General features: G+C 37.7%; 1 pseudogene; it reads left to right on the top strand.

Annotated features, from left to right (window-relative positions):
* The first annotated feature begins 8,070 nt into the window (after positions 1-8,070).
* Positions 8,071-18,431, top strand: part of LOC149158083 (protein WHAT'S THIS FACTOR 1 homolog, chloroplastic-like) — a 113,296-nt pseudogene continuing 102,935 nt past the window's right edge.

The raw sequence follows: 18,431 nt of genomic DNA, 5'->3' as shown, positions 1-18,431 counted from the left end.
CCAATGTATTTTAATAAAGTTTCACGTGTATCCAATGAAATATCAAGCACCAATGATTTCTTTCTGAACTCTTGAGTAAACTCCTAAACACTCTGCCCTTTACCTTGCCTCAAATGCTACCAATCAATAACAAATTGTTGCATGTATCCTAAAGGATAGAATTGTTTCCTAAGAGCTTTTAGAAACTTAGACCATGAAGATATGACCTTTCCTTTACACTTTACATCTATCTGAGTTTCAATTTCCCACCAGATTAAAGATGTTACCCCCATTCTAAGTGTAGCTAATTGAATTTTCATTTTATCATTAGAAATGTTCTGAATACGACAATACACTTCTAACTGCTTAATCCAGTTATCTAGCTTTTAAGAATTCATTTTGCCATCATAAATAGGTAACTCAAATTGTCAAAAGAGATGTTTTCTTAGGTTCCTTTTCTATTTTAGATTCTATACTAGAAGAAGAAGAAGATGATGACGGATATGATGGAGGGGAAGGTGGTTTATCATCCTTTCCTTTACCTTTGTCCTTCTTCGATGTCTTTGAAGAAGAAGCTGCATCTCTCACCTTCTTGTCTTCGTACAATTCTCCCAACATCTGCTGCATAGTCAAGAATGCTTGCTGAAACTGTTCATCACTCATCTTAGTTTCAGTGTTTTCACCTGCATCAGATCCTGTCATGGTCAACTTATGAACAACTCGTCACTTTCCAATCTCTGGATCAATCTGCTCAAGGATTCCTTATCCTCATTGCGACTTTGACCTGGTTAACATTCAATGGAAAATTTTACAAATGCAACCTGCTTTGATACCAAATTATATTATCTAAAATGATCATAAGTTAAAACTAATGTAGAATTGATTAGCCATTAATGAATTGAATGTTAGCTGAAAGTGCAAAAATCGAGAGAATTGCTTAAGAAGAAAGACTTTATGATAGCTGATTAAACATAAGTAAGATGCACAATAGAAATGAAAATAGGAAAAACACAGTGATACCAGACAACAAAGTTGATTACGGAGTTCGTCCCTGATGGACTACATCTTTGGGTCCGCTTTCAAGATGGGCGACTGCTTTATTAGGATTGAAACAAAAGGGATCGATTACACAAAGATTTTACCAAACTGAATGTGCACGAAGGAACTTTTGGTCACTGTCAAAGGATAACTCTCTGAACCATCTTTCCAACGCCTATCACGGTTCCAAATTCCGACTACGGATGCTCCTGTTACACTGAAAACAAAACTGCCTATAACCTCCAGAATCTGCATACAAAAACCAAAATCACTCTCCTCCACTTCAATGGGAAAAGTTGTCTTTTAAAACCAATCAGGTGCATTCAAACCTCCTCCACCAAGTTTAGGAATGCATCAGTTGTTCCTTAGAGTTAATTTAGGGTTTTTTTTGGTTAATGATTAATGTTACATGGTGACATTTAGGCCTAGGTGTATTAAAATATCACAATTACGAATCAAAACCCACCTGAAACCTTATAATAGCTCGAAGACTATTAGCGGTTAGCTAACCAGGCGGAGGCGCGCTAATAGCGTATGTGCACAGGAAAGTACCTCATTGTTAGGGCTCCGACAGTTCCACTAACGGCCCTGCTGATTATGTGGTCTATTGCCGTGTGTTCATATGCCCACGATTAGGGTTCCGGTGGTTCCAGTGCTGCAATTAACTACCAACTCTGATAGCCTGCTACCCATAGCTGTTAACTCCTTTACCCACTCACATGACCACTACTTCCCGCAGTCTTCTCTCACGTGGTCAAGGCTGCGGTTCAAGACTATGGTCAATGCTAACCCCGACGACTTTACACTTTCCGTTCACATGCTGTGTTACTCTGCTGCGGCGAGAGGTGGTAGTTAGGGACTGTCAAATGTTTTTATAATGTATTTCATAAATATGCAAAGGTCGAGGTTTATACATAGGATTTTTATGTATTGTTTACAGTAGTTTTGACACATAGCAATGTTGCCATAAGGCCCAATAGGTTAGATCATAGGGTTTAGTTCTAGAGTTGAGGTTTTAATGTTTTTAATACATGGATTGGATAGGTTAGGGTTTAGGATTAGGTTTATGTGTATTAGGTTTTAGGATTACATTATTTTGTTTTTAAAAACCCATGTATGATACATTGTAACAATGTGACATTCACCCAATAAACGACAACAACCCATATCGAACACTCTCAATGGATGTCACACCCATGTCGATGATCAACCTGTGAGTGGACGACAAAACCCAAATCCTGCGAGGCGAATGACAAACACATTTCGACGACCAAATCCTGGTCGAACTGATGACAAACACATGTCGACAACTAGGTACAAAATCATCACCATGAAAACCATTAGACATCACCTGAACAACCTGAACCATAAACAACATTTTTGACACTGAACTGAATGCTAACGATGACAATCAACACTGACGATGAACCTGTGCAACTGATCTGACGAGATCCTCCTAGATCAATGTCCTATATTTAGGGATTACATGGCTAGTGTGGCACTGAATCCCTTAAATGCAGGATCTAGCCTATGGTGTGAGATATGTAAGACCAAAGGCCAACATCACTCAGAAGTTTGTTACTTGTTACAAAAATATGTGTAGAATCCGAGGAACCTATATTGAAAATTCTGTAAATCAACAGGACATGATCAGAATAATTGTCGAGCTTATGAACTAATGATGGAGCACAGTGCTAACACTTATAGAATGAAAGCAGAAGAAAATGGACATGAAGTCAGTGGACAACGTGGTGGTCGAGGAGGCTAACAAGGAAGAGGTTGAGGTGTTCAAGCTGGTCAAGGATGTGGACAAATCAATTTCTATAATTGCAGCTAGGCAGGTCATTTTGTGAGAGATTGTCAAAACCCTACAAGGACATGTAAGTAATGTAAATCCTTTGACCATGTCATTGAAGAATGCTCTGTACTTATTGAAAAGATGCAAGAAAAACGAAATCAACATCTGGCACAAAATATTCAAATGATGACTGATGAAAGGGCCGGAGAACCTCGAATTAGTATTGTCACTAGAAGTGGAGCTGCGACCGGAAGTGATAAAGTAGATGAGAAGAAAGAATATGAAAGTACATGTTTTAGAAAAATTGTTGAGAAAGTTCCCGTTTTTTATATTCATAAAGAAAAAGAGGTATTTATGGAAGCAAAGAGAAGTTTTATGGATGTTGGAGCTTCGACATCTAGTGCACAGCCAAATCTCAATAAAAAAAGTAATTGCAACATGTCATCAGCTTCGACACAGGACAAAGCTTCGACACAGGATTGAACTCTGACACAAGACCAGGATTCAAAAAATCAAACAAGTATTTTAAAGTCTTTTTTTTTCAGTCTTGTATGAAATTATTAAGAGATCAAAAGGTTGTAGAAGGGCTTTAGGAGTTGATAGATTCCCGTGCATCCAAATAAACATTGCGAAGTGAGATGCGCACAATCAATAATTTTCATTGACAAAAAAGAACTAGAAGAGAGATGAGGCTTAATGCGCAGATAGGAGTATATGAGATGGATCAAGTTATCCTAGATCTAGGATCTAATGCTAATGTCTTGATGAAGCAGACATGGGAATTAATGGGTAATTCAAAGCTACAATGGTCACCTATTCAGTTAAGGATGGCAAATCAACAAAAGATCCTCCCTCTAGGAAGACTATAAGGTGTCATAATAGATATTAAAGGAGTTCACACTATTGCTTATTTTGAAGTAATAGAGATCGTCGATGACAACAACCCTTACCCTGCATTGCTTGGAATTGACTGGGAATTTGATAATATGGCCATAATTAATCTAAAGAAGAGACAGATGATATTTGAAGGAAACAATGTAAGAGTAATTTTTCCCTTGGATCCCTCAGAAGAAGATACACAAAACCAATCAAAGAAGAATAATGCGTAGATGATATAGACAATATCTATCAACAATATTTTGTTAACCCTACTACAGAGGGAAAGTTGAGTTGGGAGCATGATAGTTCTTGTACCTCAAACTCAGAAGAAGAGTTGGAAAACAAGTAGAATAGGTTGCATGAAGTATCTATAAGGCGATGTGCAAGAATTACTAAATTTGTTCGTTGTATGATATCCGAGGTATGTAACCTACCTTCTTATGATGGTTTAGGTGATTTAAATACTTTTCTTGATGAATATGAAGAACGAGTTCCAAAAAATCAAAGGTTTCCAACATCTGATATATCCCTGAAAGCTACCCCTGCTAAATGGTGGAATGCACACAAGAAGAATATAGAAGGCTGGCAGTAATGTCGAAGATTGATGTGGATAAGGCTTAGACAAATAGATATAGAGATAGAGATAAAATATGATGGTGAAACTAATCCTAGGAAGCATACCCAATTATGCATTACAACATGGAAGGATATTCCACAACAAGAATGAGTACATGGATCCATCCATACATTAGAGACAATCCCTAAGAACTGGTACCTAGAAATAGAGCTTCGACATGGTACCATGAACTATGCAGACATGGTTTATGGATTCATATTAACATTCATCTTTGAAGATGATTTTCCACATATAGATTTGGCTCTTTAGACAGTTAAGAAGAAGATCTTTGAGAATGTAACCCCACTGACATGGCAACAACCTGAATGGGCTACGTAGATAGAAAATGCATAGGAATGCTACAACCTTACTGTAGATGAAGAAGAATATCCTCGCAACATTGACATAGCAAAATCAGAAGGATACCACAAAGTAACTGGACCTGACCTAGAAATACCAGATATAATGAAACCATTGAATACTAAGAAGGTGAACATAGGATCAGAGAAGGAACCTAAGTTTGTAAAAATAGGAGACTATTGGGATGAAGAGACAGTCAATAAAGTTACAGAGTTACTTCATGAATACCAGGAGTGTTTCCCACCACGTTTTCAGAGATGAAGGGTATAATAGAAGATCTAGGAGTCATGAATATTCCCCTTAAACCTAATTCAAAGCCAGTCAAACAAAGAACTTACAGGCTGAACCCGAAGTATAAAGAGAAAGTAAAGACAGAGCTTGATAAGATGATAACAACAAGAATTATTGAACCAATAGAAGAATCAAAATGGGTGATTCCTATGGTGGTGCAAGAGAAGAAGACTCAAGGAGAAACTAAGATCTATGTTGATCTGAGGAAGTTGAATGATGCATGTTTACATGATCCCTTCCCTACCCCTTTCACATAGGAAGTGCTAGACAATGTAGGAGGCCAGGAAGCTTACTCATTTATATATGGATTTTCAGGTTATCATCATATTAGGATTGCACTTGAATATCGGCATAAGACCACATTTGCTACAGAATGGGGCTCATATCAATACACAGTAATGCCTTTTGGATTAAAGAATGCCCCTGCTATATTTTCTAGAGTGGTGGTTGCAGATTTTAAGGAATACATACATAAGATTTTAGAGGTATATTTTGATGATTGGATAGTATTTGGGTTGCTAAGCAAATGTGTTGGGAGTTTAAGACTTATGCTCGACACATGTAGACAATATCATATCTCTTTGAACCTAAAGAAGTGCATATTTTGTGTACCCTTCGACATATTGTTGGGAGATATTGTTTGCAAGAAAGGACTAATGGTGGACCCTGATAGGTTTGCTATCATTGTGAATTTGCCTCCACCAAAGACAGTAAGACAGCTTTGCACTACATTGGGACATACTGGGTATTACAGGAAATTCATCAAGGGATATGCTCAAATTACTCCGCCTCTGGAGAAATTGTTGAAAAATAATATAAATTTTCAGTGGGATGAAGAATGTCAGAAGAGCCTTGACATATTGAAAGAAAAAATGGTAGTTGAACCTATATTAGTGTTCCCTAATTGGAATAAGGAATTCCATGTCCATGTGGATGCATCTTGTATAGATTTTGGAGTAGTATTGGCACAACTTGGTGCAGGAGAAATTGATCATCATATAGCTTTTACAAGTAAAAAGTTACCTAAAGCATAAAATAATTACACTACTACAGAAAGGGAAGGGCTAGCCATGATGTATGCTTTGTAGAAGTTTAGACACTATTTGTTGGGATCACACTTTAAAATGTTTACAGATCATTCTACACTAAATTATTTTGTTAATAAGACTGTCTTAGGAGGAAAGATTTGCAGATGGTTATTGTTATTCCAGGAATATGAGTTTGAAATCATTATGAAACCAGGAAGACTGCATGCGGGACTTGATCATCTATCAATATTGGAAACAAGGGAAGAACCAACCAACATAGAGGATAATCTCCTTGATGCATAATTATTTGCAATTGGAGTTGCAGATGACCATTTTGCAGATATCATTCAGTTTTTTACTACAGGAAGAATGGCTCCTTTAGAATATATTATGCAACATAAGAAAGAATTAGTGGTTAAGGCAGCTGAATTTTCATTAATAGAAGGACAATTATATAATATGGGACCTTATGAGACACTACACAGATATGTTCATGAATATGAAAGGTAGATGATTCTAGTAGAGGCTCATAGTGGCATAGCTAGTGGACAATATGTAGGAAAATATATTGCGCAAAATATTTTGAGAGCATGATTGTGGTGGCCTACACTACATAAAGATGCAAAGGAGTACTATAGAGCATGTGATATGTGTCAAAGAATAAGAAAACCTTCAAGAAGAGATGAGATGTCATTGGTACCACAGGTTTCATTGCAAGCCTTTGATAGTGGGTTATTGATTTTGTTGGACCCATCAACCCACCTAGAAAGAGGAATGGTGCGAGGTACCTAATTACAACAACTAATTACTTGAAAAGATGGGTTGAAGCACAACCAGTGAGGGACTATAGCGCAGAAACTACTGCGAAGTTTATTTTTGAGTATATATTGTCTAGATTTGGATGTCCAAAGATTTTAATGAGTGACCAAGGTTCACACTTCCTAAATAATACTATTGAAGCATTAACTGAGGAATTCCAAGTTTACCATCAGAAAAGTACCCCTTATCATCCTTAGGCAAATGGAATAGTAGAAGCATTTAATAAGATTTTGGAAAATTCACTTACTAAGGTATGCAATGTGAATAGAGATGATTGGGACCTTAGAATTCCAACAGTTTTATGGGCTTATAGGACCACATGCAAAAAGTTGATAGGTCAGACACCCTTTAGATTAGTTTATGGGAAAGAAGTTGTGATGCCCATGGAGTACATCATCCCTAGCTTGAGGATTGTCGCTTTTACAGATATGGTAGACCCTGACATATGAATGAAAGAATTTCGCAGTTGATTGATTTGGAGGAAGACAAATTTATAGCAGGATTTCATCAGTAGGTATAGAAAGCAAGAGAAAAGGTATAGCATGAAATACATATGAAGCAGAAGAAATTCCAAGTAGGAGACCTTATTCTCCTCTATGAAAATAAGTTTGTAAAATTTCCAGGAAAATTCAAGATGCATTGGTTGGGCCCATATATTACCAAGCATATTACTGATGGAGGCACAGTTCAATTAGCAAAGTTAAATGGAGAATTGATTCGGGAAAAAGTAAATGGTAGCAAGTTGAAGTTGTACAGTGACAACCGTGCCCCTACAACCTCGCTCTAAAGAAAAAAGGAGAAAAGTCTTAGTGCCACCTGCAGTTGAAAGTGGGCACTAGACTATAAACTACACTACAGAGAGCTTCAACATAGGAAGCTACTTCACCATAGTCTGGATTATGTTGAAGTACATAGGAGCTGCGACGTAAGAAGGGGTGTTCGTTACAATATGGGTTGCATCGAATTTTGCCAGAAAAATATGACCATTAAGAGGGAAAGTTAACACACTCTAAGGATAGATATGCAATTAATGAACAAAATATGAGCACAATATGAAGAAAAAAAAATAGCTAATACTGAGGTTAGAAACTCAAAATTTCTATAAGAAGTCACCTCCCACCCAGATTTGGCACTTTGCTGAATTGAGAATTCAAGTGTTGTTGTTGCTAAGAGATTGCAGAAATTTTCACTGTCATATGTTGTCTGAGTGTTCTTGGGAAGAAATTGTTCATAATTTTCTTGAAAAGGGATTACTTGGAATCATGGAAGCAATCACAGCAACCGTTGGTACACCCACAATAACATCATCTGCAGTAGCGTCACCCGTTGGTACACCCACAATAACATCATCTGCAGTAGCGTCACCTGCAGCAGCATCATTACCCACGCACTGGAGATATCCACGAAAGAAACCAACTAAAGAACAAAGAACAAAGAAGAAACAAGACAAGAAACATATCGAGCCTCAACAACAACCCAAACAAGTTAGAGACAAAGAAGAAGAAGCGGAGCAAGCAGAGCAAATGGACATAGATGGCACAAAATTTCCATCACCTCGAACACCATATATTCTACCTAAAAAATTGAATTCCAAACCAGTGAAAGACTCGAAGGATGTGAAGTTTTACACCTTCACACCCCTATTTCCAGAGTTAGTACCATTTATTGGGGAATTACTTGGGAAAATACAACAGTTGAAGTTCGCAGACTACGACTTCAATGGCAAGAAGAAATACTCACAGTTCACACCAGGTATATATCTAAAACTAGTAAACTACCCAGAGAGTGGTGTGATGAGGTTAGAGCCGCAACAGTGGGCGAATGGAATTGCACAGTTAGGATTACTGAACATGTTAAATGTGCCACACTTTGGCATAAGTCCGGGGAACACGGCTTGTGTGCAACAACTGCTCATGTTGGTGCACGATGGATGCCTACAGATGGGGAAGAACATCCTTATAGACCCAATGTTGATCTGGAGGATCACAAGACTACCGTATCAAGGGTGAAACCTTGCAAAAGAATTTCTTCGAAAATATCAAGACTATGTGATAGCCGAAAGCATGAAGAAAAAGTTTGGACTCACAAAAGCGAAGCGAGGATATGACATAAACTCAATCAGTGACCAAGGTTTAGCTTCGCACCACACATATTAGCTAGGAAGATCATGAGAAAGTGTTAGGCTAATGAAGTCCCTACAATGGTAGTTTCATTAGCTGCGCAGTGTGCCAATGGGGTTCAATACAAATGGACCGAATACCTTTGCAAAGAATTTATGGATGATTTCCGCGAGGTCCAAGAGAAAAGGTACTACATTCCATTTTGCATGGTTGATATTGATAATTGTAATGTTGGCATAGAGAGAGCTGGGGGATTCGTAGTTCCCTCCAATAGCTTCAGATGTTTGTGAAGCTGCACAGTATGCCTCATTGTGGTATACAACTCAACCATTGTGAGAAATGGAGAACATGATTTTTTTCGTATTATATCATATGGACTTACATATGTTAGTGAACTAGCATCCTCACCTTTTGCCAAGATTATATGACCAATATAGTGTTGTTTCTAAGTTTAAGGCCGATTTTCACAATGTATATACAGGCTTGCAGGGACACAAAGAAGAAATCGCATCCCCTGCCATACTTAGTAATCGAAGATGATCTCTTAGCACAGGTACAAGATTGGCCCGTAGAATGGATGACTGCACTGGAAACATAGGAAGAAGATAGTGCGAAAGAGTAGGACACAATGCATCATGGAAAAGTGAGTGGAAAGGACAAAGACAAGTATGAGCATGACTCAGAGGAATAAGAGTGACATGATGAGGGTCACCAGGATCCTCTTGAACGAGATGAGAAGAATAAGGAGTCATAAAAGACAAAGATAGACCCCATTGTTGCAGAAAAGAGGAAGGAAAGTGCTGAAGTTGCCTTAAGAACCAAAAAGAAGCAGAAGGCAACTAAGACAAAGGGTATAACACTAGTGGTCCTCACCAAAGGGGACTTAGACCAAATCGAGGATAGGATATAGGAAGTAATGACAAAATCATGGAGCGAGTTAGAAGATCGCTACATCGCACTTCTAACTGGTGTCAAAGAGGGGATTGCAAAACTAAAAATACTTGTGCAAACAATTAGAAAGCTAGCACAGGCCGTGGAGAAGATTAGAGAAGAAAGACAAATAGAGCCTACACTTGCAGTGCTATTAGCTTCGATGCCTGCCGAAGCCATGTAGTTTGAATCCACTAAGCTTTAGAAGCAGGCTAAAGGATGGAGGAATGCCAACATGGAAATCACAGTAGTACCATTGCAGATATTACATAAGCTACACTTGGAAATAATAGAGGAGTTGAAGCTGCATGAACAACACACCTCGCAGTTGAACATTAAGGTATAAAGAGAGTGGGCTTCACTACAATAGAAGCTCAAATAGATGATCCAGGAGAGGGACCAAGCAGTATTACAAGAATAGAAGATCAAGGAGGTGGTTGAAGAAACATGCAGAGAGATTTCGAACCTTGATGTTTGATAAGAAGAGCCATCAGAGGAAAAGGTTGTGAAGCTCGGCCATGCAGTTAAAGGATACAAGGAGAAAATAGTCGTAATACAATTTAAACATGAAATGTAGATCAATGAGCTGCAAATGAAGCTGTAGCCAACCATGCCATGGGAAGTAAGAGAACAGAGGGAGACCGAACTAAAGGATGCAGTGGATGGCATCTCTGCATTAGTGGCAGATTGTGGGAAGCTTCTAGATGAGAGGTTACATATTTGGACTTCATTGTAGGAAGATCCAAATGTGTAGAAACTGCAGGAAGACTTCAGTAGAAGCAACAACAGATGGAAGAGATTCAGGAAACTATGAATACCTTACCAATCTCGTAGAAGCTCGCCAAGTTCAATGAGGGAAATTACCTCCAGATGAAAATAGAAGAACTGAGGAAGGAAGAATTCTCTAACTTTCCCAGGTAGTAGACGAAAAATTTCAGGAGCTTCGACAGAGGGAAACAAAAATTTTGCAAAAGGCTATAGGACCTGTGATAGAAGCACTATTGGAAGAGGTGCGCAGCGAAGAGAACTAGTTCACAGAGACTCTGCAGCAGTTCAACAATACCTAGAACAATATTGCATCAAAAATCAGAGGTAAAGCAGTTGAGTGACTCAGGACGAGTCACATGTCAGTGTTGGGGTCCTATTGGGCACAACCCAACTTCGCCTAGTTTTTTGCAAAGACTCTGCATTTTTCAGAGCAGGGCGCATAGTCGAGCACACAATGGAGTGCAAAGTGGACCACACAATGGAGAAGTTTGAATATACCAAGTGGTATAAGGTCTTTGGGATAGGGCGAAGCCCATTCTTTTCGTAATAATGTAAAAGATCAATGGGTTTTGGGGCCATCATTGCTTGTATTAGGGAATCCATGGTATTTGGACCATGGTATTGTAATGATGTACCCTTCAATGTAATAATATATATAGGGTCAAATAATAAGAAGAAAAAGGGAAATCTTATGATCTAGATCTGTGTTATGGTTGAATTCTTGTGATTTGTAGTTGGAAGAAGAGGTGAGGCTCTGCAGCTGCATGCGCAGAGGCCTAAGTCTGCAACTGAGTGCGCAGATGACCTACAACTTAGTGCATAGGTCAATAACTATTTTTTGTACAAAGAATCATTATATTAGAAACAATTATTGTGGACGCAACCCCACATTGGGGTGAACCACGGTAATTTGGTGTCTTCATGTGTATATTTTCTTACTATCTGTTGTAGCGTAGAAATTTATTACAATTGCACTTTATTTTCAGCACAATGATGATTTATGACTTAATATGATATAATTAAGTTGTTAATGTACTGTGACGAAGTGATTTATGACTGTAAGAATAAAGAAAACATCAAAATACCACTTCTCCACATCCTTCAAGGTTGTAGAAACCTAGTTCTGCATCCTCCCATAGTCACTTCGGGTGAGAATGCGATCTGCTTGTAGATCGTTACCGAAAGGGCCAGTGATTAAGGGTTTTATTGGTGCGCATTATAGATCGAACCTGGGTCAACCCAAATCATAACCAACATTACAATGAAGCTCACCCTAAACCCCTAAACATCCAAAAACCTAACCCTAGGAGATGAATCACCAAAACAGTGGGCCCCGTTTGGGTAAATTGGTACATCAACTTCCCGAGGTCATAACTTTGGCATACTATCTTCATTTGACATGCACAATACCTGATTAGAAAGATATATCTGAGGACTATAAATTTCGACTGCAAACATAAATGAAAGACTCATGTTTTCCCATTTTCCAAAAAAACTTTGTTTAGGGCCTCAAAACGACTCTGGAAGTTCAGGACCCGAAAAACTTCCAAAAATAGTAAAATGTGCTACAATTAAGGAAACTAAAAAATTGAAAGAAACAATGGCGGGGGTCCAAGTGGAATATGTGGATGGCCACCAATACCACATATATCACTGTCTATATTCATATACCTAAGTACAAGAGAAATAAATTGGATCCATCAGGCATGAAGGGAATGTTTGTTGGCTACAATAACTCTTTTAAGGCCTATAGGATCTACATAAAGGAAGGACACCAAATAGAAGTTAGTCGAGATGTGATATTTGATGAAAGTATTAAATTCAAGAAATCAAAGGATCTCTCTATGGACTCTGATGATGAAGAACTTCCAGTATTTGAAGAATAAGTTACAAGGGAGGAAGAAGAATCAAATCATGATGATGAAGGTACCAATGAACCTATACACCATGTGGTAATCCCCGAAACTAGAAAGATACCTAACTGGTTGAAGTCTACACTACTTGATGCAGAAGGTCATGGAGCAGTGCAAGGCACATTCAGGGAAAGGAATAAACCCAAAAGAAAAGAGAAATCACTATAATCATTGCCCTATATATTTCTCAACACCCTCGACCTTGCTTGTCCCACCGGTGAACTCATCATTTACTATAAGATTTTTGACATAGTAGGTTCAAGCGAATTGGATTGAACCTATCACATTCCAATTACTTAATAGATAATGAAACACACTTTTGACGAGATCAAGGATTGGATTATGAGATTTTGCATACTTTTCTAGCATGCCTTGGCTGTGAAAGTCGTAGATCATTACACTCATGTTACTAACTACATGATATTGAAGCGTACATAACCTTATTCCCAAAATTCGTTTGGATACTAATAAATACTGGGGTTATTATCTTACCCAATAAAATACACAAAGACGTGCGTCTAATTGCACTTCATTAATTCACAAAGAACTTAACTAACTCCCAATCACAACATAAATATCCATTCCTTTCAAATCACCACAACTCACATACACACGTCATATAATGGAATTAACAGTAATTCAAGCCAACAAATTATATGCATCAACTTAATGGAATAAACATGGATATTCACCTCTCTTATACTCATACCATATACTTATCTCTCGACATAGCATGACTAGGGAGGGTTAGAAGAAGACAACCCCACTAATTGACTTACCTCGACTAGATGAGACCAACCAAAGAGACTAAACTAGTCGAATTACCTCGACTACATAAGATCAGTCAAATCAAATCGACCCAATTGACTTAACTCGAATAAACAAGACCATTCGAATGACTCAAACCAGTCAACTTAACTCAAATGGATAAGAACAATCGAATCAACTCGACCCAGTTAAAAACACCTAACTAGGCAATTTTACTCATCTAGAAAATATAAATGAAATGAAATAATCAGTCGACTTACCTTGACTAGAGAAGAAAGGACCATTCAAGATAATCCCAACCAATTGACTCGGCTTGAATTTACCATTCAGTCAAAAACTCTATCTAAGATGACAATCAAACTGAACACTGCACTCAAAACATATAGGAATCAACCATTCCTCATCAGTTGCATAGGGGTTAGCATTCCACATTTAAACCGATGTCTAACATTCCTCAGCATAACATAGGAATTTAAGAGAATACACAGGAAGCCAACATTCTAAATCTTACAAGAAACAAACATTTCATTCATGCAATTGGTATTAAAATAGTTTAGTACATATTTTTATAAAATTCTCTGGCACATAAGGCATAAGAAACACTTATCTTGTAATGAAAAACTTGGCAACTGAGATTGGGACTCTAACTCTCCACCAACCTTAGACAAGTTGCATTCAAATATTTCTTGCAGTTGTCAGCTTTGAGCCATATTCCAGAGCTTGAGGAGGAGTGCTTTCATAGCAGCAAACTAACTATATCAGCGAAAACAGGGTGTTCCAAGGCTACCACGCCTTCGCCCACCAATTATCAAATTAGTCAAATAAATACAGTGAACCACTTCACTCGCATACAACTATCATCCACTTAGGAAATTAAATCAATATCATCTGTTTAAATAGGGTGTTTCAAGGATATACTGCCTTCACCCACCAATTATCCAACAATTTCACATAAGGAAGGGACCACTTCCTTTTATATGAAGAGACTTATAATACAACATCCCAACATCTTTGGGGATTTAGACATAGAAAGTCTCAATTCAGATATGGAGAGAGATATATGTTAATGGTGAGGAGGTTTTATCAATTGTGTTATCTATGAAGGAATAAGAGTGCACTCTCCAATAGATTCTTAATGGAACTTCCACCTGTGTTCACAGTCCAACCCCATGGAACTACCCTCAGGTGTTATCATCCCACTAGCCCTAGGTGACTTTAACACTCATAATTTGTCAACCAACATAATATCCAGTGGATTTATCGGCCTTGTAATCACAACCATTTCTCAATGATTATCAGCAAGAAAGTCTTCTTGGTTTCCCTACTAGACTATCAACTAAGCTTACTCTGTGATTATTAGCTAGCAAGCCTCAAGGGTTTCTCAATTGTGTTATCAACATATATTCTCTATGATTATCATCTAACAAGCCTTATGGGTTTCTTAGTTGTGTTATTGTCATACCTTCTTTGTGATTCTCATCTAGTAAGGCTCATGGGTTTCTCATTTGTGATATAATCAGAGCTTCTCTTCTCCCTAAATTCAGTCCTGATATCCTTCTTTTCTCTCTCATGAGTGAATAAGTTTTTTTCTTTTCTTGGGGAGCCTCTCACCCTCCCCCTTTTCTTTGTTTCCTAAAATGATTGAGTCCCTCCTCAATCATGAATGAATCATCCTTAGGGCCTCTTGGCCTCTACTTCCTTCTATTGCAACATACCAATTGTCAACTTCCCCTCGTGGTCTACATGGACCAATTCGTGGAAAACGCAACTACTATTTCCATTAATTCTTTTATCCTTTTCTTACTGCAGTTTTTCCCAACAATAACATGGGCATGCCCTTCTTTTTAACCAAATTTAATATGCAATCATCTCTATTAAAAACATATCAAATATCCCATGGCTGGAATTTACAACAACCAAGTTTCTCAAGTAATCTCCCTTCCCCCAAGCTTTTGAATCTATGTCCCTTTCTCTCAACCTTTTAAATTTTATAGTTACATAATTACAAGGAATTATTTACAATTTTTACAAGGGTAATTAACCCACAAGGATGTCATAGATACCTAATTTCTTGGATATTAGAAAGCATAGTAATATGGTCAAAACCAAACTTATATTAATAAATGATACCCTTCTTTGCATGGTGCCAAAATGGCCATGTTAGAGAACTGGTCAATGACCACAAACATAGAATGATTACCATGCTTGGCGGAGGGAAAATATGACATTTAATCCATGGAGTCTAACTCCCAAGGCTTATATGGGGTAGGTAGAGGAGTGTGCAACCCCTACTTCTTGATGGATGGTTTAGCAATGACATAGGAAGTGCACAATTTAACATACTAGTGGACATCATATCAAAGCTCTAGCCATTAAAAATACCTCTATAGTACTACTAATATCTTATCCACACAAAAGTGCCTTCATTCTTGACTATAATTTGCCTCCCATATCATCTTTTCACACTTGCTTGAAGGAACACAAAGGTGGCCCAGGTAGCACAAGAGTGAATCCTAGAGGTGGAAGTCTACAACTTGTTTTCTTGCCATCAAAATATGGTATGTCACATCAAATTTAGATTTCTTGTTGTATAATTTTGGCTACTCAAAGATATCATTCTCATAAGAGTTAAGAACTATGGTTAGCACCACAAATGAGAATTGACTGAGGTAGTATACAATATGATTGTTGCTGCCCTTCTTGAATTTGATGTTTAAGTTGAATTTTTGCATGTGGACCATTTCTTATGGTGAACCTTCTATAACTTTCCTTGTGTCTACATGAATGATCATCTCCTTATCTAAAGCATAGTGCTTCCACTATTGGCATCCCTACATGATGGAGTACATCTCCTCGTCATAGGTAGTGTATCTCTAGACAATATCAAGGAGTCATTTCACTGTGATTGGCCACCATATGCCCTTGTTGAGTGAGGACTACACTAATAACATAGTTAGATGCTTGTATCAATATCAAATGGGTGTTTCAGGTTTGTTAGGTTGAGGACTAGTGCAGAGCAAAGGTGGTGTTTCAAATTCTTGAATGATTTCTATTTCCACTCAAACCAAGAAATTTTTTCTTTTGCTCCACCCTTAGTCACTTGACTTAAGGGCCTAGCGATATGAGAGAACCCTAACATGAACCTTCGATAGCATTTTGCAAGGCCCAAGAAGCTATGGGACTCCATTAAAGTTGTCAAGGTTGGCCTATCTTGAATGACTTAGATCTTGGCTAACTACACATGCACCACATGCTCATTCACAATGTATACCAAATATTGAATTCTTTGCATGGAAAATGAGAATTTCTCCATATTGGAATTGTGTTGTCATAGGGTGTTAAAGACCTACTAAATGTGTTGAAAATATTCTTCTTAGGTCCTACTGAAGATGAGGACATCATCCAAATATACAACCACAAAATATTTTGTGAATGGCTACAAAATATCATCCATCATCCTCATGAAGATTTATGAAGCATTATTCAAGCCATAGGGCATGACCAACCATTCAAAAAGACCTTATTTATATTTTAAGATTATCTTCCATATCTTAGTTTTTTCAATTAGAACCTTGTTGTAGCTTCACTTCAGATCAATCTTATTAAAGAAATTTTCAACCCTAAGCTGATCAAGAAAATAATCAACCTAGGGGATCGAGTATTCATTCTTGCTAGTTATTTTATTCAAGGTTATATAATCAATACAGAGTCTCTATGTCCCATTATTCTTCTGCACAACACAATTAGACTCGCACATGATAAGGATCTTGGTTGAATGTAGCCCTTTCAGATGAGATCATGAAAATGAGATTTTATTTCATCATTCTCCCAAAGAGAGTGTATAACATGGTATGTAGAGGCATCCCCATAGGTGACGCAAAGATATCTTCATATGTCTCTACAATATTTCCAACCCACTTTTTTTGTGTAGAGAGGCCCCGTGTTGTGGCTATGGTGGTCATAGTGACCTTCCTTTCACCTTTTGATTGAACCCTGAAGAGGACAAACTTTGCAATCTAATAGATTTCCTTTTAGTGTTATCTTTTTGAAATCAATGATATTGTAGTAGTTGGAACTACTTATGGTACCTTTTAGAGTTAAACTCTTAGAGTAACAATGGCATTGCAGTGATGAGACTCATAAACAATGTGATGTTCCACATACAAGTTCTTCCTAAAATAACATCAAAAAATTCGATTGGGGAAACATCACATGATACCTCATCTTTGAAGGGCTTGATGCCATAGGAAAAGTGGCATTGTAGGCTAACATAAATGTCTCATCCACGACTCAACCAACTAATGGTGTATGTTTTGGGGTGTGGTACCGTTAGTAGCTTCAATCTCTTGATGACATCAATTGAGATCAAGTTCCAATGGATCCCCTTCAACCAGATCTATGAATGGAAGAGGTGACCCCCTCTTTTGTCCCATTCTCAATCAAAATTAGAGCAAGATTTTGTTTACTTTTCGTTAAGCTCAATCAAGAATGATTATTTCAATTAGCATTAATCAATGTTGTGCTAGGAGCTTTTATTGAACTCACACCACTTTCTAGTGTACTTTTTCAACTTCTCATGACCCTTCCTTGTCTATGTCTTGGGCTAGTTGTATTGAGGTTGGATATCCTTACTCTATCCCTTATTCCATGACTTTGGACCTCCTCTTATATGGTTTTGTTGCAATGAATTTGTAAACGTAAATTCCTATTTATTCCTTTCCTTCAATTTTTGCTCAATTTTGATAGCACATCCATAATTGACTCCTAGTGATGATATGTCCAAGAAATCCATTTTTTTTGGAAGTACCTATGTAGACCACTATGGTACTTAGAACCAAGTGGTGCTTGAATCCTCTAATACCCATCTTTGAGCAGATGGTATGGAAAATATTGGTGTACTTTGGCACCATTTGGTCTCTCTCCTATAGCAGGGTTGTCTTTCTTGTTGACTGGTTATCATAGTTCCCTACAAGTTAGAATCCCTCCTTAAGGGAATCAAAAAAAGCTTCCAAAGTGGGTCTTCCCTTGAATATCATAGACTCATCTTCATTTATCTCTCCTAGTAACCTTCCCACTAATATTCAACATGGGGAAGGGTTTTCATGAGTGCAAAGGTGATGATTT

The sequence above is a fragment of the Pinus tabuliformis genome, chromosome 5_2 (genome assembly GCF_031772625.1).
Source record: "Pinus tabuliformis cultivar Carrire ecotype Pingquan chromosome 5_2, CPIR1, whole genome shotgun sequence".
Taxonomy (NCBI): domain Eukaryota; kingdom Viridiplantae; phylum Streptophyta; class Pinopsida; order Pinales; family Pinaceae; genus Pinus; species Pinus tabuliformis.
This window is presented reverse-complemented; position numbering and strand designations above follow the sequence as displayed.